Source organism: Coccinella septempunctata, chromosome 7 (genome assembly GCF_907165205.1).
Source record: "Coccinella septempunctata chromosome 7, icCocSept1.1, whole genome shotgun sequence".
Classification (NCBI taxonomy): domain Eukaryota; kingdom Metazoa; phylum Arthropoda; class Insecta; order Coleoptera; family Coccinellidae; genus Coccinella; species Coccinella septempunctata.
In genome coordinates this window covers 30,991,464-31,016,636 of record NC_058195.1, presented here as the reverse complement: position 1 = coordinate 31,016,636, position 25,173 = coordinate 30,991,464, and the positions used below count along the sequence as shown (strand labels likewise).

At 35.3% G+C, this 25,173-nt stretch overlaps 1 protein-coding gene and 3 long non-coding RNA genes across 6 annotated transcripts in view; all 4 read right to left on the bottom strand.

The window, feature by feature from the left end:
* The window catches only part of LOC123317766 (ubiquitin carboxyl-terminal hydrolase 10-like), a 70,606-nt gene that overhangs the window by 24,130 nt on the left and 21,303 nt on the right, over positions 1-25,173 (bottom strand). The gene's annotated exons all lie outside the window — the stretch shown is intronic.
* LOC123318002 lies at positions 7,632-8,729 on the bottom strand. The gene is made up of 2 exons (XR_006538233.1): positions 8,464-8,729; positions 7,632-8,401 (listed from the first exon to the last, which is right to left on the bottom strand). It is a non-coding gene; the product is annotated as an uncharacterized LOC123318002 (long non-coding RNA).
* On the bottom strand, positions 17,889-18,219 carry LOC123318004. The gene is made up of 2 exons (XR_006538235.1): positions 17,979-18,219; positions 17,889-17,919 (listed from the first exon to the last, which is right to left on the bottom strand). It is a non-coding gene; the product is annotated as an uncharacterized LOC123318004 (long non-coding RNA).
* Positions 18,391-22,480, bottom strand: LOC123318001. Of its 3 annotated transcripts, none has more exons than XR_006538232.1 (3): positions 22,239-22,480; positions 21,901-22,174; positions 18,391-18,822 (listed from the first exon to the last, which is right to left on the bottom strand). It is a non-coding gene; the product is annotated as an uncharacterized LOC123318001 (long non-coding RNA). The 3 variants fall into 3 exon arrangements; XR_006538230.1 differs by lacking the exon at positions 18,391-18,822 and adding an exon at positions 21,405-21,838 and having other exon boundaries at positions 22,239-22,478; XR_006538231.1 differs by lacking the exon at positions 18,391-18,822 and adding an exon at positions 21,405-21,838 and having other exon boundaries at positions 22,288-22,478.

Genomic DNA, 25,173 nt, shown 5'->3' with positions numbered 1-25,173 from the left:
AATTTTCTCTGATAATCAATAGAAAATAATTTAATTTTGTGGAATGTCACTCGATTTTTAATAGACGTCAAAAATTTTCAAAATTCTTACGCTTTTTTAGGTAATATCGTTCGGGCTCCGGGAAAAAAAACAGGCCTATTTTAATTTCGGGTTCTTCGAGCTTAGTTCGACACCCATCCCGGGTCTCGAGCTACCGCGGATCTCTCAAGCTAATCAAATCAAATTGGTACCTTTTCGCGAAAATCGTGAATTTCGCGATTTTCTCACGCAATTTTCGGACACTTCTAGACGGGGTAAAAATACGATCTAGGCATTTTCGGAAAGCTCGATTCTTACTCTTGCGTTCCATTTACCGCTCTACCCGGCCACGCGCCTTCGGCGCTCGCCATTTCAAATTTCCCATACCCTCCACCGACACTTCAACGTGGCAAAAAATTTGATACGATTCGGTGATCATTTTTTATCAACGTTATAGTATTAACTAGTATGGCCAGGAGATCTACCTTTATTGATAGATCTACCTCTATTGATAGATCTACCTTTTTTGGCAGAATAGTATAGCTAGGAGATCCACCTTGTAGGTAGATTCGCCTTCATGGACAGATTCGCCTTTTGTCCGTAGCTCGGGCCTACGGCCCTCGCGATTCGCCTTCCGACCGTAGCTCGGGCCTACGCCCCTCGCGATTCGCCTGTCGTCCGTAGCTTGGGCCTATGGCCCTCGTGATTCGCCTTTCGTCCGTAGCTCGGGCCTACGGCCCTCGAGATTCGCCTTCCGTCCGAAGCTCGGGCCTACGGCCCTCGCGCTTAATGATACGCGAATACTATACAATACTGAGTATCACACATAACTTACAGCGTGCGATATATACAGGCATTGTCGCAAATTTCACGAAAGAATACAAATAATCTCATACACTGCTTAAAAATTGGCAAAAATCAGTTATATTCAGTTGGCAGAAGCCTTAAAACGGAAATTCCATGCATTCAATTCATCTTGAATAGAAACTTACAAAGTTCTTTCTCTACGATGAAACAAAAAACTAACCTGAAATGAGAATAACTGGCCAAAAGTCTATAAAAGTAGAATTTTGCTATTGTATTCCAATAATCATTATATCATTCCACTCGAATAAGTTATTCGAAAACATTTTTCCTTCCATATGGAATGATTAAATACAATAATCCGCGTACAATAATCAAAAAGCTTAAAAATTGGCCACAATCTGGTATATGGAATGGGAAAGAAGCCTTATTATAAAGATTTCAAGCATCATAATATTTAATTCAGTTTATTTTGAACAAAAATCTACAAAATCCCTTTATCTACGATAAGAAAAAAAAACTAACCTCAAATGACAAAAACTTGGCGAAAGTCTATATATATAGAATTTTTACGTTAAAACTTATTCATAGATTGTGTTTCAATAATCTTTTTATCATCCCAATAAGCATTTTATTATTCCACTTGAATGAGTTATTTGAAAACATTCCTCCCATTATCTGGAATGAGTAAATATAATAATCCTTGTACACTAATCAAAAAGCTTAAAAATTGGCCAAAATCTGTCATATGGAATTGAAAAGAAGCCTTATTATGAAGATTTCAAGTATTATAACATTTCATTCAGTTTATTTTGAACAAAAACCTACAGAGTCCCTCTCTCTACGATAAGAGTAACAATCTTACCTTAAATGAGAAGACTTGACAAATGTCTATAAATATAGAATTTTAAAGCAAAAACTCACTCATAGATTGTGTTTCAATAATCATTATATCATTTCAAATGAATAACTTATCTCAAAACATTTTTCCATAGATCTAGACTAAGAAAATCATCTCCGTACACTACCCGATTGCATGAAAGTTGTCAGAAATCTGTTGTATTCAGTTGAAAAAAAGCGAAATAGATCATTTACTTCACATAGAAACTATCCTGAATGAATTGCTTTATAAACATACTCTGAACAACCTTTTTTTTACCAAATAACACTGTCCGAGAGATGATATTATACATTTCTTGATCTGATAAATTTATATGTGCCTGAAAATAGATTTCAATTATAAAATATAGAATCTCCTGGTCGATTTTCTGTGCAGACTCACCCCCAAGAACCGTTTGTTATCTAGAAATTCTTATGTTCATACACCAAGATTAAGGAAGTTTCTCATTCTATGAGTTTGCATGTAATTTAATCTGAAATCCATTATGTAAACTTGACAAATGGATCATAAACTTCAAATACAAACTCTTCTGAACCAATTGCTTAGTAGCTTACCCCTGAAGACGCTTTTTTTATTTAAAATGAGACTTCCCGAGAGATGATATTTGACATTTATGAATTTCATACATTTCTTGATATGATGAATTTCTCTGTGCCTGAAAAATAAGTATTATTAGTGACAAAATGAACTATCAGTTATTATATCCGATTTTGATACAGATTCACGTCCAAGAACTGTCTTTCATATCTGTAAATTCAATAATAACCTAACTTTCCGATTATGGAAAAAAATTCAACTGTGATGTGAGCTTCGAAGTGCTATCGTAGGGGAGAAATGTAGTAAATATATCCTTTAATTTCAATAATAATTAAATAAACCTTGAAAATTTGAATCAATTTTTTCACGGTCTGTCAACAGTAAAATGAAACTGGCCTAAGGCTACCTCAACACTGTTACCAAAATGACAGGAAAACACGTTATAATAATTGAAAAATTATGGAAATTTTAAAATTTTAATTTATTTTTAGCTGAATAGTGACCTCAACATTCCTAATATAAATTTATTTTGGCAATTTCAACGCTAAAAATCACGAAATTACTGAAAATATTCAGGGCCAAAACGAAGGTTATGAACGGTGCTTAACCGAGGTGATTTCGTAATATCGAAAATTGCAAACTTACCTGTACATATTGAGCCGAAATATGGGTACCTGGAGATGCTACAGGCAATGGAGAATAATTCTCTAGCATTTATCTTGCCTATTTTGGCATTATTCATATAATAATCGACTCGAGTTTCCGAAAACTGCAAAAACTCCTCTCGAAACGTCAGGCGTGATCGAAATTACCTCTATGCTCTTGGAAATTAATTATCAAATTTTCGTAGGCGTCAAAAATTTTCAAAATTCTTACGCTTTTTCAGGTAATATCGTTCGGGCTCCGGGAAAAAAAACAGGCCTATTTTAATTTCGGGTTCTTCGAGCTTAGTTCGACACCCATCCCGGCTCTCGAGCTACCGCGGATCTCTCAAGCTAATCAAATCAGTTTGGTACCTTTTCGCGAAAATCGTGAATTTCGCGATTTTCTCACGCAATTTTCGGACACTTCTAGACGGGGTAAAAATACGATCTAGGCATTTTCTGAAAGCTCGATTCTTACTCTTGCGTTCCATTTACCGCTCTACCCGGCCACGCGCCTTCGGCGCTCGCCATTTCAAATTTCCCATACCCTCCACCGACACTTCAACATGGCAAAAAATTTGATACGATTCGGTGATCATTTTTTATCAACGTTATAGTATTAACTAGTAAGCCCATAGATCTACCTTTATTGATAGATCTACCTTTTTTGGCAGATCAGTATAGCCAATAGATCCACCTTGTAGGTAGATTCCCCTTCATGGACAGATTCGCCTTTTATCCGTAGCTCGGGCCTTCGGCCCTCGCGATTCGCCTTTCGCCCGTAGCTCGGGCCTACGGCCCTCGCACTTAATGATACGCGAATACTATACAATACGGAGTATCACACATAACTCACAGCGTTCGATATATACAGACATTGTCGCAAATTTCACTAAAGAATACAAATAATCTCATACACTGCTCAAAAATTGGCAAAAATCAGTTATATTCAGTTGGGCAGAAGCCTTATAACGGAGATTCCATGCATTCAGTTCATCTTGAATAAAAACTTACCAAGTTCTTTCTCTACGATGAAACAAAAAAATAACCTGAAATGAGAATAACTGACCAAAAGTCTATAAAAGTAGAATTTTAACGCAAAAACGCAGCCTGCTATTGTATTCCAATAATCACTATGTCATTCCACTCGAATAAGTTATTTGAAAACATTTTTCCTTCAATCTGGAATGATTAAATACAATAATCCTCGTACAATAATCAAAAAGCTTAAAAATTGGCCAAAATCTATTATATGGAATTGGAAAGGAACCTGATTATAAAAATTTCAATCATTTTAACATTCAATTTTGTTTATTTTGAACAAAAACCTACAGGGTCCCTCTCTCTACGATAATAGCAAAAATCTTACCCCAAATGGGAGAACCTGACAAATGTCTATAAATATAGAATTTTAACGCAAAAACTCACTCATAGATTGTGTTTCAATAATCATTATATCATTCCAACTGAATAACTTATCTCAAAACATATTTTTCCATAGATCTAGCCTAAGAAAATCATCTCCGTACACTACCCAATTGCTTGAAAGTTGTCAGAAATCTGTTGTGTTCAGTTGAAAAGAATCGAAATAGATCATTTGCTTCACATAGAAACTCTCCTGAACGAACTGCTTAAGAAACTTACTCTGAAGAACATTTTTTTTTACCAAATAACACTGTCCGAGAGATGATATTATACATTTCTTGATCTGATAAATTTATATATGCCTGAAAATAAATTTCAATTATAAAATATAGAATCTCCTGGTCGATTTTCTGTGCAGACTCACCCCCAAGAACCGTTTGTTATCTAGAAATTCTTATGTTCATACACCAAGATCAAGGATGTTTCTCATTCTGTGAGTTTGCATGTAATTTAATCTGAAGTACATTCTGTAACCTTGACTTATGGATAATATACTTCGAATAGATACTCTTCTGAACCAATTGCTTAGAAGCTCACCCCTGAAGAAGCTTTTTTTATTTAAAATGAGACTTTCCGATAGATGATATTTGACATTTATGAATTTCATACATTTCTTGATATGATGAATTAATATGTGCCTGAAAAATAAGTATTATTAGTGACAAAATAAACTATCAGTTATCACATCCGATTTTGATACAAATTCACGTCGAAGAACTGTCTTTCATATCTGGAAATTCAATAATAACCTAACTTTCCGATTATGGGAAAAAATTCAACTGTGATGTGAGCTTCGAAGTACTATCGTACGGAGAGAAATGTAGTAAATATATTAAATATATCCTTCAATTTGAATAATAATTAAACCTTAAAAATTTGCATCAATTTTTTCACGGTCCGTCAACAGTAAAATGAAACTTGCTTAAGGACAAAGAGTAACAACTCTTTTTAGTCGAATGACAGGAAAACACGTTATAGGAATTGAAAAATTATGGAAATTTTAAAATTCTAATTTATTTTTAGCTGAATAGTGACCTCAACATTCCTAATATAAATTTATTTTTTTCAATTTCAACGCTGAAAATCACGAAATTACTGAAAATATTCAGGGCCAAAACGAAGGTTATGAACGGTGCTCAACCGAGGTGGTTTCGTAATATCGAAAATTGCAAACTTACCTGTACATATTGAGCCGAAATATGGGTACCTGGAGATGCTACGGGATATGGAGAATGATTCTCTAGCATTTATCTTCCCTATTTTGGCATTATTCATATAATAATCGACTCGAGTTTCCGAAAACTGCAAAAACCCCTTTCGAAACGTCAGAAGTGAAATTACCTCTATGCTCTTGGAAATTAATTTATCAAATTTTCGTAGACGTCAAAAATTCCAAATTTCTTACGCTTTTTTGGGAAATTTCGTTCGGACTCCGGGAAAAAAAACAGGCCTATTTTAATTTCGGGTCCTTCGAGCTTAGTTCGACACCCATCCCGGCTCTCGAGCTAATGCGGATCTCTCAAGCTAATCGAATAACTTTGGCACCTTTTCGCGAAAATCGTGAATTTCGCGATTTTCTCACGCAATTTTCGGACACTTTTAGACGGGCTAAAAATACGATCTAGGCATTTTCGGAAAGCTCGATTCTTACTCTTGCGTTTCATTTACCGCTCTACCCGGCCACGCGCCTTCGGCGCTCACCATTTCAAATTTCCCATACCCTCCACCGACACTTCAACTTGGCAAAAAATTTGATACGATTCGGTGATCATTTTTTATCAACGTTATAGTATTAACTAGCATGGCCAGGAGATCCACCTTGTAGGTAGATTCACCTTAACTGGCAGATTCGCCTTTCGTCCGTAGCTCGGGCCTACGGCCCTCGCGATACGCCTTTTGTGCGTAGCTCGATTCCCCTTTTATAAATATCTAGGCCAAAAACGTTTTTTTAAAAGCCCGATCGATTTAAGGCACCTCGTTCTGTGATCGCTGCCAAGATAATTCCGTCAAAACTGACGTTAACCTTTAAATCACACTCTGACATCGATTGTCAAAGTGCACTTACACTCAATTTTCTATGATAATCAATAGAAAATAATTTAATTTTGTGAAATGTCACTCGGTTTTTAATAGACGTCAAAAATTTTCAAATTTCTTACGCTTTTTTAGGTAATTTCGTTCGGGCTCCGGGAAAAAAAACAGGCCTATTTTAATTTCGGGTCCTTCGAGCTTAGTTCTACACCCGTCCTGGCTCTCGAGCTACCGCGGATCTCTCAAGCTAATCAAATCAGTTTGGTACCTTTTCGCGAAAATCGTGAATTTCGCGATTTTCTCACGCAATTTTCGGACACTTTTAGACGGGGTAAAAATACGATCTAGGCATTTTCGGAAAGCTTGATTCTTCCTCTAGATATTCATACCCAGCATGTCCACGCGTCGCGCCTTCGGCGCTCGCCATTTCAAATTTCCTATACCCTCCCCCGACACTTCAACATGGCAAAAAATTTGATACGATTCAGTGATCATTTTTATCAACGTTATATTATTAACTAGTAAGCCCATAGATCTACCTTTATTGATAGATCTACTTTTTTTGGCAGATCAGTATAGCCAGGAGATCCACCTTGTAGGTAGATTCGCCTTCATGGACAGATACGCCTTTTGTCCGTAGCTCGGGCCTACGGCCCTCGTGATTCGCCTTCCGCCGTAGCTCGAGCCTACGGCCCACGCGATTCGCCTTTCGTCAGTAGCTCGGGCCTTCGGCCCTCGCCATTCACCTTCCGACCGTAGCTCGGGCCTACGGCCCTCGCTTTTAATGATACGCGAATACTATACAATACTGAGTATCACACATAACTCACAGCGTTCGATATATACAGGCATTGTCGCAAATTTCACGAAAAAATACAAATAATCTCATACACAGCTTAAAAATTGGCAAAAATCAGTTATATTCAGTTGGACAGAAGCCTTATAACGGAGATTCCATGCATTCAGTTCATCTTGAATAGAAACTTACAAAGTTCTTTCTTTACGATGAAACAAAAAACTAAGTTGAAATGAGAATAACTGGTCAAAAGTCTATAAAAGTAGAATTTTAACGCAAAAAAAAACACCCTGCTATTGTATTCCAATAATCATTATATCATTCCATTCAAATAAGTTATTCGAAAACATTTTTCCTTCCATCTGGAATGATTAAATACAATAATCCTCGTACAATAATCAAAAATCTTAAAAATTGGCCGAAATATGTTATATGGAATGGGAAAGAAGCCTAATTATAAAAATTTCAAGCATCATAATATTTAATTCAGTTTATTTTGAACAAAATCTACAAAATCCTTTCATCTACGATAAGAAAAAAAAACTAACCTCAAATGACAAAAACTTGGCGAAAGTCTATACATATATAGAATTTTTATGTTAAAACTTACTCATAGATTGTGTTTCAATATGCTTTTTATCATCCCAATAAGCATTTTATTATTCCACTTGAATGAGTTATTTAAAAACACTTCTCTTATTATCTGGAATGAGTAAATATAATAATCCTTGTACACTAATCAAAAAGCTTAAAAATTGGCCAAAATCTGTCATATGGAATTGAAAAGAAGCCTTATTATGAAGATTTCAAGTATTATAACATTTCATTCAGTTTATTTTGAACAAAAACCTACAGAGTCCCTCTCTCTACGATAAGAGTAACAATCTTACCTTAAATGAGAAAACTTGACAAATGTCTATAAATATAGAATTTTAACGCAAAAACTCACTCATAGATTGTGTTTCAATAATCATTATATCATTTCAAATGAATAACTTATCTCAAAACATTTTTCCATAGATCTAGACTAAGAAAATCATCTCCGTACACTACCCGATTGCATGGAAGTTGTCAGAAATCTGTTGTATTCAGTTGAAAAAAAGCGAAATAGATCATTTACTTCACACAGAAACTATCCTGAATGATATGCTTTATAAACTTACTCTGAACTACCTCTTTTTTACCAAATAACACTGTCCGAGAAATGATATTATACATTTCTTGATCTGATAAATTTATATGTGCCTGAAAATAAATTTCAATTATGAAATATAGAATCTCCTGGTCGATTTTCTGTGCAGACTCACCCCCAAGAACCGTTTGTTATCTAGAAATTCTTATGTTTATACACCAAGATCAAAGATGTTTCTCATTCTGTGAGTTTGCATGTAATTTGATCTGAAGTACATTATGTAAACTTGACAAATGGATCATATATTTCAAATAGAAACTCTCCTGAACGAACTGCTTCAGGACTTTACCCCTGAAGAAGGATTTTCATTCCAAATACAGTCTCTCCGAGGGATGATAATTGCCATCCTAGGATTTTTTCATTTCTGTATCTGATAAATTGATGTGCCTGAAAAAAATAAGTATTATTAGTGACAAAATATACTATCAGTTATAATATCCGATCTCTCATACAGATTCACGTCCAAGAACTGTGTTTTATATCTCAGAATTCAATAATAACCTAACTTTCCGATTATGGAAAAAAAATCAACTGTGATGAGAGCTTCGAAGTTTTATCGTACGGGGAGAAATGTAGTAAATATATTGAATATATCCTTTAATTTCAATAATAATTAAACCTTAAAAATTTGCATCAATTTTTTCACGGTCTGTCAACAGTCAAATGAAACTGGCCTAAGGATCCCTCAACACTTGACAGGAAAACACGTTATAGGAATTGAAAAATTATGGAAATTTTAAAATTTTAAGTTATTTTTGGTTGAATAGTGACCTCGACTTTCCTAATATAAATTTATTTTGGCAATTTCAACGCTAAAAATCACGGAATGACTGAAAATATTCAGGGCCAAAACGAAGGTTATGAACGGTGCTTAACTGAGGTGGTTTCGTAATATCGAAAATTGCAAACTTACCTGTACATATTGAGCCGAAATATGGGTAACTGGAGATGCTACAGGCAATGGAGAATGATTCTTTAGCATTTATCTTCCCTATTTTGGCATTATTCATATAATAATCGACTCGAGTTTCCGAAAACTGCAAAAACCCCTTTCGAAACGTCAGAAGTGAAATTACCTCTATGCTCTTGGAAATTAATTTATCAAATTTTCGTAGACGTCAAAAATTTTCAAATTTCTTACGCTTTTTTGGGAAATTTCGTTCGGACTCCGGGAAAAAAAACAGGCCTATTTTAATTTCGGGTCCTTCGAGCTTAGTTCGACACCCATTCCGGCTCTCGAGCTACCGCGGATCTCTCAAGCTAATCAAATAACTTTGGCACCTTTTCGCGAAAATCGTGAATTTCGCGATTTTCTCACGCAATTTTCGGACACTTTTAGACGGGGTAAAAATACGATCTAGGCATTTTCGGAGAGCTCGATTCTTCTTCTAGCGTTTCATGTACCGCTCTACCCAGCCACGCGCCTTCGGCGCTCACCATCTCAAATTTCCCATACCCTCCACCGACACTTCAACATGGCAAAAAATTTGATACGATTCAGTGATCATTTTTTATCAACGTTATAGTATTAACTAGTATAGCCAGGAGATCCACCTTGTAGGTAGATTCACCTTTACTGGCAGATTCGCCTTTCGTCCGTAGCTCGGGCCTACGGCCCTCGCGATACGCCTTTTGTTCGTAGCTCGGGCCTTCGGCCCTCGCTCGATTCCCCTTTTATAAATATCTAGGCCAAAAACGTTTTTTAAAAGCCCGATCGATTTAAGGCACCTCGTTCTGTGATCGCTGCCAAGCCGTCAAAACTGACGTTAACCTTTAAATCACACTCTGACATCGATTGTCAAAGTGCACTTTCACTTAATTTTCTCTGATAATCAATAGAAAATAATTTAATTTTGTGGAATGTCACTCGATTTTTAATAGACGTCAAAAATTTTCAAAATTCTTACGCTTTTTTAGGTAATATCGTTCGGGCTCCGGGAAAAAAAACAGGCCTATTTTAATTTCGGGTTCTTCGAGCTTAGTTCGACACCCATCCCGGCTCTCGAGCTACCGCGGATCTCTCAAGCTAATCGAATCAAATTGGTACCTTTTCGCGAAAATCGTGAATTTCGCGATTTTCTCACGCAATTTTCGGACACTTCTAGACGGGGTAAAAATACGATCTAGGCATTTTCGGAAAGCTCGATTCTTACTCTTGCGTTCCATTTACCGCTCTACCCGGCCACGCGCCTTCGGCGCTCGCCATTTCAAATTTCCCATACCCTCCACCGACACTTCAACGTGGCAAAAAATTTGATACGATTCAGTGATCATTTTTTATCAACGTTATAGTATTAACTAGTAAGCCCATAGATCTACCTTTATTGATAGATCTACTTTTTTTGGCAGATCAGTATAGCCAGGAGATCCACCTTGTAGGTAGATTCGCCTTCATGGACAGATTCGCCTTTTGTCCGTAGCTCGGGCCTACGGCCCTCGTGATTCGCCTTCCGCCGTAGCTCGAGCCTACGGCCCACGCGATTCGCCTTTCGTCAGTAGCTCGGGCCTTCGGCCCTCGCCATTCACCTTCCGACCGTAGCTCGGGCCTACGGCCCTCGCTTTTAATGATACGCGAATACTATACAATACTGAGTATCACACATAACTCACAGCGTTCGATATATACAGGCATTGTCGCAAATTTCACGAAAAAATACAAATAATCTCATACACAGCTTAAAAATTGGCAGAAATCAGTTATATTCAGTTGGACAGAAGCCTTATAACGGAGATTCCATGCATTCAGTTCATCTTGAATAGAAACTTACAAAGTTCTTTCTTTACGATGAAACAAAAAACTAAGTTGAAATGAGAATAACTGGTCAAAAGTCTATAAAAGTAGAATTTTAACGCAAAAAAAAAAAAACACCCTGCTATTGTATTCCAATAATCATTATATCATTCCACTCAAATAAGTTATTCGAAAACATTTTTCCTTCCATCTGGAATGATTAAATACAATAATCCTCGTACAATAATCAAAAAGCTTAAAAATTGGCCGAAATATGTTATATGGAATGGGAAAGAAGCCTAATTATAAAAATTTCAAGCATCATAATATTTAATTCAGTTTATTTTGAACAAAATCTACAAAATCCTTTCATCTACGATAAGAAAAAAAAACTAACCTCAAATGACAAAAACTTGGCGAAAGTCTATACATATATAGAATTTTTATGTTAAAACTTACTCATAGATTGTGTTTCAATATGCTTTTTATCATCCCAATAAGCATTTTATTATTCCACTTGAATGAGTTATTTGAAAACATTTCTCCTATTATCTGGAATGAGTAAATATAATAATCCTTGTACACTAATCAAAAAGCTTAAAAATTGGCCAAAATCTGTCATATGGAATTGAAAAGAAGCCTTATTATGAAGATTTCAAGTATTATAACATTTCATTCAGTTTATTTTGAACAAAAACCTACAGAGTCCCTCTCTCTACGATAAGAGTAACAATCTTACCTTAAATGAGAAAACTTGACAAATGTCTATAAATATAGAATTTTAACGCAAAAACTCACTCATAGATTGTGTTTCAATAATCATTATATCATTCCAAATGAATAACTTATCTCAAAACATTTTTCTATAGATCTAGACTAAGAAAATCATCTCCGTACACTACCCGATTGCATGGAAGTTGTCAGAAATCTGTTGTATTCAGTTGAAAAAAAGCGAAATAGATCATTTACTTCACATAGAAACTATCCTGAATGATATGCTTTATAAACTTACTCTGAACTACCTCTTTTTTACCAAATAACACTGTCCGAGAAATGATATTATACATTTCTTGATCTGATAAATTTATATTTGCCTGAAAATAAATTTCAATTATGAAATATAGAATCTCCTGGTCGATTTTCTGTGCAGACTCACCCCCAAGAACCGTTTGTTATCTAGAAATTCTTATGTTCATACACCAAGATCAAAGATGTTTCTCATTCTGTGAGTTTGCATGTAATTTGATCTGAAGTACATTTTGTAAACTTGACAAATGGATCATATATTTCAAATAGAAACTCTCCTGAACGAACTGCTTCAGGACTTTACCCCTGAAGAAGGATTTTCATTCCAAATACAGTCTCTCCGAGGGATGATAATTGCCATCCTAGGATTTTTTCATTTCTGTATCTGATAAATTGATATGTGCCTGAAAAAAATAAGTATTATTAGTGACAAAATATACTATCAGTTATAATATCCGATCTCTCATACAGATTCACGTCCAAGAACTGTGTTTTATATCTCAGAATTCAATAATAACCTAACTTTCCGATTATGGAAAAAAGTTCAACTGTGATGAGAGCTTCGAAGTTTTATCGTACGGGGAGAAATGTAGTGAATATATTGAATATATCCTTTAATTTCAATAATAATTAAACCTTAAAAATTTGCATCAATTTTTTCACGGTCTGTCAACAGTCAAATGAAACTGGCCTAAGGACCCCTCAACACTTGACAGGAAAACACGTTATAGGAATTGAAAAATTATGGAAATTTTAAAATTTTAAGTTATTTTTGGTTGAATAGTGACCTCGACTTTCCTAATATAAATTTATTTTGGCAATTTCAACGCTAAAAATCACGGAATGACTGAAAATATTCAGGGCCAAAACGAAGGTTATGAACGGTGCTTAACTGAGGTGGTTTCGTAATATCGAAAATTGCAAACTTACCTGTACATATTGAGCCGAAATATGGGTACCTGGAGATGCTACAGGCAATGGAGAATGATTCTTTAGCATTTATCTTCCCTATTTTGGCATTATTCATATATAATCGACTCGAGTTTCCGAAAACTGCAAAAACCCCTTTCGAAACGTCAGAAGTGAAATTACCTCTATGCTCTTGGAAATTAATTTATCAAATTTTCGTAGACGTCAAAAATTTTCAAATTTCTTACGCTTTTTTGGGAAATTTCGTTCGGACTCCGGGAAAAAAAACAGGCCTATTTTAATTTCGGGTCCTTCGAGCTTAGTTCGACACCCATCCCGGCTCTCGAGCTACCGCGGATCTCTCAAGCTAATCAAATAACTTTGGCACCTTTTCGCGAAAATCGTGAATTTCCCGATTTTCTCACGCAATTTTCGGACACTTCTAGACGGGGTAAAAATACGATCTAGGCATTTTCGGAGAGCTCGATTCTTCTTCTAGCGTTCCATGTACCGCTCTACCCAGCCACGCGCCTTCGGCGCTCACCATTTCAAATTTCCCATACCCTCCCCCAACACTTCAACATGGCAAAAAATTTGATACGATTCAGTGATCATTTTTTATCAACGTTATAGTATTAACTAGTAAGCCCATAGATCTACTTTTATTGATAGATCTACCTTTTTTGGCAGATCAGTATAGCCAGGAGATCCACCTTGTAGGTAGATGCGCCTTCATGGACAGATTCGCCTTTTCTCCGTAGCTCGGGCCTTCGGCCCTCGCGATTCGCCTTCCGCCCGTAGCTCGGGCCTACGGCCCTCGCACTTGATGATACGCGAATACGGAGTATCACACATAACTCACAGCGTTCGATATATACAGGCATTGTCGCAAATTTCACGAAAGAAAACAAATAATCTCATACACTGCTCAAAAATGGGCAAAAATCAGTTATATTCAGTTGTACAGAAGCCTTATAATGGAGATTCCATGCATTTAGTTCATCTTGAATAGAAACTTACAAAGTTCTTTCTCTACGATGAAACAAAAAACTAACTTGAAATGAGAATAACTGGCCAAAAGTCTATAAAAGTAGAATTTTAACGCAAAAAACACACCCTGCCATTGTATTCCAATGATCATTATATCATTCCACTCGAATAAGTTAGTCGAAAACATTTTTCCTTCCATCTGGAATGATTAAATACAATAATCCTCGTACAATAATCAAAAAGCTTAAACATTGGCCAAAATCTGTTATATGGAATGGGAAAGAAGCCTAATTATAAAAATTTCAAGCATTATAACGTTTAATTCTGTTTATTTTGAACAAAAACCTACAGGGTCCCTCTCTCAACGATAATAGCAAAAATCTTACCCTAAATGGTAGAACTTGACAAATGTCTATAAATATAGAATTTTAACGCTAAAACTCACTCATAGATTGTGTTTCAATAATCATTATATCATTCCAACTGAATAACTTATCTCAAAACATATTTTTCCATAGATCTAGCCTAAGAAAATCATCTCCGTACACTACCCAATTGCTTGAGAGTTGTCAGAAATCTGTTGTGTTCAGTTGAAAAGAATCGAAATAGATCATTTGCTTCACATAGAAACTCTCCTGAACGAACTGCTTAAGAAACTTACTCTGAAGAACATTTTTTTTCACCAAATAACACTGTCCGAGAGAGGATAATATACATTTCTTGATCTGATAAATTTATATATGCCTGAAAATAAATTTCAATTATAAAATATAGAATCTCCTGGTCGATTTTCTTCACCCCCAAGAACCGTTTGTTATCTAAAAATTCTTATGTTCATACATCAAGATTAAGGATGTTTCTCATTCTGTGAGTTTGCATGTAATTTAATCTGAAATACATTATGTAAATTTGACAAATGGATCATATACTTTTAATAGAAACTATTCTGAACCAATTGCCTAGAAGCTTACCCCTGAAGAAGCTTTCTTATTTAAAATGAGACTTTCCGGTAGATGATATTTGACATTTATGAATTTCATACATTTCTTGATATGATGAATTTGTATGTGCCTAAAAAATAAGTATTATTAGTGACAAAATATACTATCAATTATAATATCCGATCTCTCATACAGATTCACGTCCAAGAACTGTGTTTTATATCTAAGAATTCAATAATAACCTAACTTTCCGATTATGGGAAAAAATTCAACTATGATGTGAGCTTCGAAGTGCTATCGTACGGGGAGAAATGTAGTAAATATATTAAATATATCCTTTAATTTCAATAATAATTAAACCTTAAAAATTTGAATCAATTTTTTCACGGTCTGACAACACTAAAATGAAACTTGCCTAAGGATCCCTCAACACTTTTACTCGAATGACAGGAAAACACGTTATAAGAATTGAAAAATTGTGGAAATTTTAAAATTTTAATTTATTTTTAGCTGAATGGTGACCTCAACATTCCTAATATAAATTTATTTTGGCAATTTCAACGCTAAAAATCACGAAATTACAGAAAATATTCAGGGCCAAAACGAAGGTTATGAACGGTGCTTAACCGAGGTGGTTTCGTAATATCGAAAATTGCAAACTTACCTGTACATATTGAGCCGAAATATGGGTACCTGGAGATGCTACAGGATATGGAAAATGATGCTTTAGCATTTATCTTCCCTATTTTGGCATTATTCATATAATAATCGACTCGAGTTTCCGAAAACTGCAAAAACCCCTCTCGAAACGTCAGACGTGATCGAAATTACCTCTATGCTCTTGGAAATTAATTTATCAAATTTTCGTAGACGTCAAAAATTTTCAAATTTCTTTACTCTGTTTTAGGAGATTTCGTTCGGGCTCCGAGAAAATGAACAGGCCTATTTTAATTTCGGGTCCTTCGAGCTTAGTTCGACACCCATCCCGGCTCTCGAGCTACCGCGGATCTCTCAAGCTAATCAAATCAGTTTGGTACCTTTTCGCGATAATCGTGAATTTCGCGATTTTCTCACGCAATTTTCGGACACTTCTAGACGGGGTAAAAATACGATCTAGGCATTTTCGGAAAGCTCGATTCTTACTCTTGCGTTCCATTTACCGCTCTACCCGGCCACGCGCCTTCGGCGCTCACCATTTCAAATTTCCCATACCCTCCACCGACACTTCAACATGGCAAAAAATTTGATACGATTCAGTGATCATTTTTTATCAACGTTATAGTATTAACTAGCACGGCCAGGAGATCCACCTTGTAGGTAGATTCACCTTTACTGGCAGATTCGCCTTTCGTCCGTAGCTCGGGCCTACGGCCCTCGTAATACGCCTTTTGTTCGTAGCTCGGGCCTACGGCCCTCGCAGTTCGCCTTTCGTCCATAGTTCGATTCCCCTTTTATAAATATCTAGGCCAAAAACGTCTTCTCAAAAGTCCGATCGATTTAAGGCACCTCGTTCTGTGATCGCTGACAATTCCGTCAAAACTGACGTTAACCTTTAAATCACACTCTGACATCGATTGTCAAAGTGCACTTACACTTAATTTTCTCTGATAATCAATAGAAAATTATTTAATTTTGTGGAATGTCACTCGATTTTTAATAGACGTCAAAAATTTTCAAATTTCTTACGCTTTTTTAGGAAATTTCGTTCGGGCTCCGGGAAAAAGAACAGGCCTATTTTAATTTCGGGTCCTTCGAGCTTAGTTCGACACCCATACCGGCTCTCGAGCTACCGCGGATCCCTCAAGTTAATCTAATCAATTTGGTACCTTTTCGAGAAAATCGTGAATTTCGCGATTTTCTAACGCAATTTTCGGACACTTTTAGACGGGGTAAAAATACGATCTAGGCATTTTCGGAAAGCTCGATTCTTCCTCTAGCTATCCATGTACCGCTCTACCCGGCCACGCGCCTTCGGCGCTCGCCATTTCAAATTTCCCATACCCTCCCCCGACACTTCAACATGGCAAAAAATTTGATACGATTCAGTGATCATTTTTATCAACGTTATTATATTGACTAGTAAGCCCATAGATCTACCTTTATTGATAGATCTACCTTTATTGATAGATCTACCTTTATTGATAGATCAACCTTTTTTGGCAGATCAGTATAGCCAGGAGATCCACCTTGTAGGTAGATTCGCCTTTTCGGGCTGATTCGACTTTTTGGGCTGAGACGCCTTTTCGGGCTAAAACCCACTTGATTACTCCAACGCCTGAATGTTAAACATAAATTTAATTAACAGGGTGATTCGTGCAGTTTCATTCAGTCTATCCGTTTCATTTCAAATAAAACACCCTGTATATTATTATGTTTTTCAAAACTCCTCAACAACCTGATTTCAACAAACTATCGATGCATGGTCTATTAGGACCATTATTATTTCATCTGAAACTTCTAACAAAGTTAGTGTGTTTAATAGGAAACTGTGTTATGCGCATATATTCCAATGCATTAAAATCAATTAGAACATATACATAATTTGAGTAGTCAGTTTATCAAATCTTTGAGTAACATACCACAACCTGTCTTCGAAAATCTAAAATTGAATATTAAGAAAACAATGGAAAGATGAAAGATATATTCAAATTTAATTGGTTTTCGAAAGTGAATATTATTATATCGAATATTGAAAAAATACTCAATCAATTTTGCTGGGTTAGTGCAACGGGGTACCATACTGTTTTGCGTATGATATAAAAGCTCAGGGAAAAACCTCAGCAGAAAAAACCTTGTCTCCCCGTGTTTATAAACATTAAAAACATTTCTATATACATTACAAAAATTAAAAACAATTCTATATGCATTACTAACAATATATACACAATATATACATAAGAATAACAGCTATGCAACAGATGGGATAAGGTAGGTTGGTTTTCGTCAGCTTTCTCCTTTATTCCTTGATGATGATCTGAAAATTTCAAATTGAATTGAGTTATTTGATAGAAAAATTAATTTGGAAATACTTACGTTTATATGGCCCTAGAAAATATGGTATGGTCTTCCGTAAAGTTAAATGCACCTCCGTTAATATTTCCCGACATGATAATTCAGAGTGAATTCCAGAAACTCAAAAAAAAAAGACGAAGAAATTTTTTTTTCGAAAAATTTTGAATAATTGTGCCTAAAAGATTATTAGGAATATGTGAAAAGGTGGAAAAGGTTATGATTCAACAATTTTGAAGAATGGAAACAATTAAAAAAATATATAATAACGAAAAAAGATCATTCCACTCGAATAAGTTAGTCGAAAACATTTTTCCTTCCATCTGGAATGATTAAATACAATAATCCTCGTACAATAATCAAAAAGCTTAAAAATTGGCCAAAACCTGTTATATGGAATGGGAAAGAAGCCTAATTATAAAAATTTCAAGCATTATAACGTTTAATTCTGTTTATTTTGAACAAAAACCTACAGGGTCCCTCTCTAAACGATAATAGCAAAAATCTTACCCTAAATGGTAGAACTTGACAAATGTCTATAAATATATAATTTTAAAGCAAAAACTCACTCATAGATTGTGTTTCAATAATCATTATATCATTCCAACTGAATAACTTATCTCAAAACATATTTTTCCATAGATCTAGCCTAAGAAAATCATCGCCGTACACTACCCAATTGCTTGAAAGTTGTCAGAAATCTGTTGTGTTCAGTTAAAAAGAATCGAAATAGATCATTTGCTTTACATAGAAACTCTTCTGAACGAACTGCTTAAGAAACTTACTCTGAAGAACATTTTTTTTTACCAAATAACACTGTCCGAGAGATGATATTATACATTTCTTGATCTGATAAATTTATATATGCCTGAAAATAAATTTCAATTATAAAATATAGAATCTCCTGGTCGATTTTCTGTGCAGACTCACCCCCAAGAACCGTTTGTTATCTAAAAATTCTTATGTTCATACACCAAGATCAAGGATGTTTCTCATTCTGTGAGTTTGCATGTAATTTAATCTGAAGTACATTCTGTAACCTTGACTTATGGATCATATACTTCAAATAGAAACTCTTCTGAACCAATTTCTTAGAAGCTCACCCCTGAGGAAGCTTTTTTTATTTAAAATGAGACTTTCCGATAGATGATATTTGTCATTTATGAATTTCATACATTTCTTGATATGATGAATTTATATGTGCCTGAAAAATAAGTATTATTAGTGACAAAATAAACAATCTGTTAAAACATCCTATTTTGATACAGATTCACGCCCGAGAACTGTTTTTCATATCTGGAAATTCAATATTAACCTAACTTTCCGATTATGGGAAAAAATTCAACTGTGATGTGAGCTTCGGAGTACTATCGTACGGGGAGAAATGTAGTAAATATATTAAATATATCCTTTAATTTCAATAATAATTAAACCTTAAAAATTTGCATCAATTTTTTCACGGTCTGTCAATAGTAAAATGAAACTTGCCTAAGGATCCCTCAACACTTTTACTCGAATGACAGGAAAACACGTTATAGGAATTGAAAAATCATGAAAATTTTAAAATTTTAAGTTAGTTTTGGCTGAATAGTGACCTCGACTTTCCTAATATAAATTTATTTTGGCAATTTCAACGCTAAAAATCACGAAATGAGTGAAAATATTCAGGGCCAAAACGAAGGTTCTGAACGGTGCTTAACCGAGGTGGTTTCGTAATATCGAAAATTGCAAACTTACCTGTACATATTGAGCCGAAGTATGGGTACCTGGAGATGCTACAGGATATGGAGAATGATTCTCTAGCATTTATCTTCCCTATTTTGGCATTATTCATATAATAATCGACTCGAGTTTCCGAAAACTGCAAAAACCCCTTTCGAAACGTCAGACGTGATCGAAATTACCTCTATGCTCTTGGAAATTAATTTATCAAATTTTCGTAGACGTCAAAAATTTTCAAATTTCTTACGCATTTTCAGGTAATATCGTTCGGGCTCCGGGAAAAAGAACAGGCCTATTTTAATTTCGGGTCCTTCGAGCTTAGTTCGACACCCATCCCGGCTCTCGAGCTACCGCGGATCTCTCAAGCTAATCAAATCAGTTTGGTTCCTTTTCGCGAAAATCGTGAATTTCGCGATTTTCTCACGCAAAATTCGGACACTTCTAGACGGGGTAAAAATACGATCTAGGCATTTTCTGAAAGCTCGATTCTTCCTCTAGATTTTTATACCCAGCATGTCCCCGCGTATCCCCTTCGGCGCTCGCCATTTCAAATTTCCCATACCCTCCACCGACACTTCAACATGGCAAAAAATTTGATACGATTCAGTGATCATTTTTATCAACGTTATATTATTAACTAGTAAGCCCATAGATCTACCTTTATTGATAGATCTACTTTTTTTGGCAGATCAGTATAGCCAGGAGATCCACCTTGTAGGTAGATTCGCCTTCATGGACAGATTCGCCTTTTGTCCGTAGCTCGGGCCTACGGCCCTCGTGATTCGCCTTCCGCCGTAGCTCGAGCCTACGGCCCACGCGATTCGCCTTTCGTCAGTAGCTCGGGCCTTCGGCCCTCGCCATTCACCTTCCGACCGTAGCTCGGGCCTACGGCCCTCGCTTTTAATGATACGCGAATACTATACAATACTGAGTATCACACATAACTCACAGCGTTCGATATATACAGGCATTGTCGCAAATTTCACGAAAAAATACAAATAATCTCATACACAGCTTAAAAATTGGCAAAAATCAGTTATATTCAGTTGGACAGAAGCCTTATAACGGAGATTCCATGCATTCAGTTCATCTTGAATAGAAACTTACAAAGTTCTTTCTTTACGATGAAACAAAAAACTAAGTTGAAATGAGAATAACTGGTCAAAAGTCTATAAAAGTAGAATTTTAACGCAAAAAAAAAACACCCTGCTATTGTATTCCAATAATCATTATATCATTCCACTCAAATAAGTTATTCGAAAACATTTTTCCTTCCATCTGGAATGATTAAATACAATAATCCTCGTACAATAATCAAAAAGCTTAAAAATTGGCCGAAATATGTTATATGGAATGGGAAAGAAGCCTAATTATAAAAATTTCAAGCATCATAATATTTAATTCAGTTTATTTTGAACAAAATCTACAAAATCCTTTCATCTACGATAAGAAAAAAAAAACTAACCTCAAATGACAAAAACTTGGCGAAAGTCTATACATATATAGAATTTTTATGTTAAAACTTACTCATAGATTGTGTTTCAATATGCTTTTTATCATCCCAATAAGCATTTTATTATTCCACTTGAATGAGTTATTTGAAAACATTTCTCCTATTATCTGGAATGAGTAAATATAATAATCCTTGTACACTAATCAAAAAGCTTAAAAATTGGCCAAAATCTGTCATATGGAATTGAAAAGAAGCCTTATTATGAAGATTTCAAGTATTATAACATTTCATTCAGTTTATTTTGAACAAAAACCTACAGAGTCCCTCTCTCTACGATAAGAGTAACAATCTTACCTTAAATGAGAAAACTTGACAAATGTCTATAAATATAGAATTTTAACGCAAAAACTCACTCATAGATTGTGTTTCAATAATCATTATATCATTCCAAATGAATAACTTATCTCAAAACATTTTTCCATAGATCTAGACTAAGAAAATCATCTCCGTACACTACCCGATTGCATGGAAGTTGTCAGAAATCTGTTGTATTCAGTTGAAAAAAAGCGAAATAGATCATTTACTTCACATAGAAACTATCCTGAATGATATGCTTTATAAACTTACTCTGAACTACCTCTTTTTTACCAAATAACACTGTCCGAGAAATGATATTATACATTTCTTGATCTGATAAATTTATATGTGCCTGAAAATAAATTTCAATTATGAAATATAGAATCTCCTGGTCGATTTTCTGTGCAGACTCACCCCCAAGAACCGTTTGTTATCTAGAAATTCTTATGTTCATACACCAAGATCAAAGATGTTTCTCATTCTGTGAGTTTGCATGTAATTTGATCTGAAGTACATTATGTAAACTTGACAAATGGATCATATATTTCAAATAGAAACTCTCCTGAACGAACTGCTTCAGGACTTTACCCCTGAAGAAGGATTTTCATTCCAAATACAGTCTCTCCGAGGGATGATAATTGCCATCCTAGGATTTTTTCATTTCTGTATCTGATAAATTGATATGTGCCTGAAAAAATAAGTATTATTAGTGACAAAATATACTATCAGTTATAATATTCGATCTCTCATACAGATTCACGTCCAAGAACTGTGTTTTATATCTCAGAATTCAATAATAACCTAACTTTCCGATTATGGAAAAAAGTTCAACTGTGATGAGAGCTTCGAAGTTTTATCGTACGGGGAGAAATGTAGTAAATATATTGAATATATCCTTTAATTTCAATAATAATTAAACCTTAAAAATTTGCATCAATTTTTTCACGGTCTGTCAACAGTCAAATGAAACTGGCCTAAGGATCCCTCAACACTTGACAGGAAAACACGTTATAGGAATTGAAAAATTATGGAAATTTTAAAATTTTAAGTTATTTTTGGTTGAATAGTGACCTCGACTTTCCTAATATAAATTTATTTTGGCAATTTTTAACGCTAAAAATCACGGAATGACTGAAAATATTCAGGGCCAAAACGAAGGTTATGAACGGTGCTTAACTGAGGTGGTTTCGTAATATCGAAAATTGCAAACTTACCTGTACATATTGAGCCGAAATATGGGTACCTGGAGATGCTACAGGCAATGGAGAATGATTCTCTAGCATTTATCTTCCCTATTTTGGCATTATTCATATAATAATCAACTCGAGTTTCCGAAAACTGCAAAAACCCCTTTCGAAACGTCAGAAGTGAAATTACCTCTATGCTCTTGGAAATTAATTTATCAAATTTTCGTAGACGTCAAAAATTTTCAAATTTCTTACGCTTTTTTGGGAAATTTCGTTCGGACTCCGGGAAAAAAAACAGGCCTATTTTAATTTCGGGTCCTTCGAGCTTAGTTCGACACCCATCCCGGCTCTCGAGCTACCGCGGATCTCTCAAGCTAATCAAATAACTTTGGCACCTTTTCGCGAAAATCGTGAATTTTGCGATTTTCTCACGCAATTTTCGGACACTTTTAGACGGGGTAAAAATACGATCTAGGCATTTTCGGAGAGCTCGATTCTTACTCTTGTGTTCCATTTACTGGTCTACCCGGTCACGCGCCTTCGGCGCTCACCATTTCAAATTTCCCATACCCTCCACCGACACTTCAACATGGCAAAAAATTTGATACGATTCAGTGATCATTTTTTATCAACGTTAGGGGAGAGTGGGGTAATTGGGAACGGCGGGTAATTGGGAACAGCTAGTTAAAAAATACTTCCTTATGTGCGACACTGTCTTCAACATTTTCAACGGATGCATCTGGCCATTCTCAGGGCTTACTCAAAAGTTGCGTCGATAAGTTGCATATTTCTTGTCACGGTGAGTCAAAGAATGGATTTCGCATTTCTACTTTAATTTTTTCGTTTGTTATAATACTTGTAACTATCTCATTTTGAAGTTTAGAGGTGCCATATTTTGTTGATTCCATACTGGTACTATGTTTTTCCAAAACCTTCGTGATTTGAAGTTGAAAAAAAATGGGTAAGTGAATGCCAGCCATTTTTTATTCTTTTGATAACTTGGGGTAATTAGGAACGATGTCAGGTGGGCAATTGGGAACGTACCTTATATCCCTTGCGTTCCCAATTACTTCTGTGCTGCTCTGGTTGATGGTTAAAAAATATTTTAACGTTGAAATGTTTTGTACCTAGATGCCAAGAAATTATACAAAAAAGACCGAAACGAAATATGAAATTGAATATCCCTGCTGTGTGTTGGAAGATTTAAGAAACGAAAAGCTCACATTAGGCTAAGCTGGAAATACATACTCTGTTCGGAAAATTGAAACAAAATGAATTCAAGATATTATCGAGTTCACTAATAAAAAATCAACACGAAGAAAAGCAAAGAAAGCAAATACCTACAGAGAAATGTTAACAAGGAAAAAAATATACATAAAGAACCTAAAACCAACATAAAGAGGGTACAAAAAGGCACGCCAAAAGCAAAGGACTGAGAAATTCAACCCAGGTTACACAGCAAAGAAGAATTTTTCTGCATAATTTGCTATGTAAGGTATGAAGCCCTACCAATGGATGATTGTATCATGTGAGATACCTGTAAACTCTGGGCACATGGAAAAATGTACTGCAAGAGAAACAAGACGTGGATACTTGTGTGATATGTGCCATTTCTAATTATTTTTATTTGCTTCGGGACGGTTCACAATTACCCCATAGGGTGTCGGGTAAATAGAAACGATAGTATTTTTTGATTTCGTTGATATTTTTTAGGAAACGTTGATTTTTTATAATTTTTTGTTTCCGATTAGTACATAAATGAGCAAAGTTCATTTTTCAATGGAAGTTTAATATTTTTAGTGATTTTTTGTATAATTTTTCAGCATTTGAAATTAAGTGTTCCCAATTCCCCCACTTTCCCCTATATTATTAACTATGACGTGTAGTCGCATGCATAATTCTCTTAATACCTGTAATTGAATTCATTATTCGACTCAGATTCTTTCTCTTTCATTTTAAATTTTGCTAGCCAACGTTCCAAGTAGGTACTGAATTTACCTCGAGTCCGATCCGGTCCAGACCCTTCAGATATAGTGAATGTCAGCAGCAGAAGGAGTTATCCCGATTACACCTGATTTCTATTTTACAGGACCCAATGAATCTGCCTCGCCAGAATTCAGTTCCCGGGAACGTCGAATTGGACAGGGCTCTTGCGGAAATGGTAATGCTGAAAGCACCAATTTCGCCCATTGCTACAAAGCCTAACTCCCATGTTCAATTTCAGCTGTCAGAGATGCCTCTGGCCAAAGATTCTTCTACTCGTAGTAAGTTAACCAAATATTTTTTATATTCATGTTACCAAACTTATATTTCCTTCAGAAAAATATTTTTATGATTTCTATTTCCGTAGAAACATCGAAAACACAGATCGAGCGATAAAATTCGAATTCAATCTACGTTGAATTAATTCCTTGACCAAATGAGCCATTCTCGAAGTTCGCGACGAGTTTAAAGTAAACGCGGGGGTGTGGGAGGGGCATCGAAAGGTTTTCGCAAATGT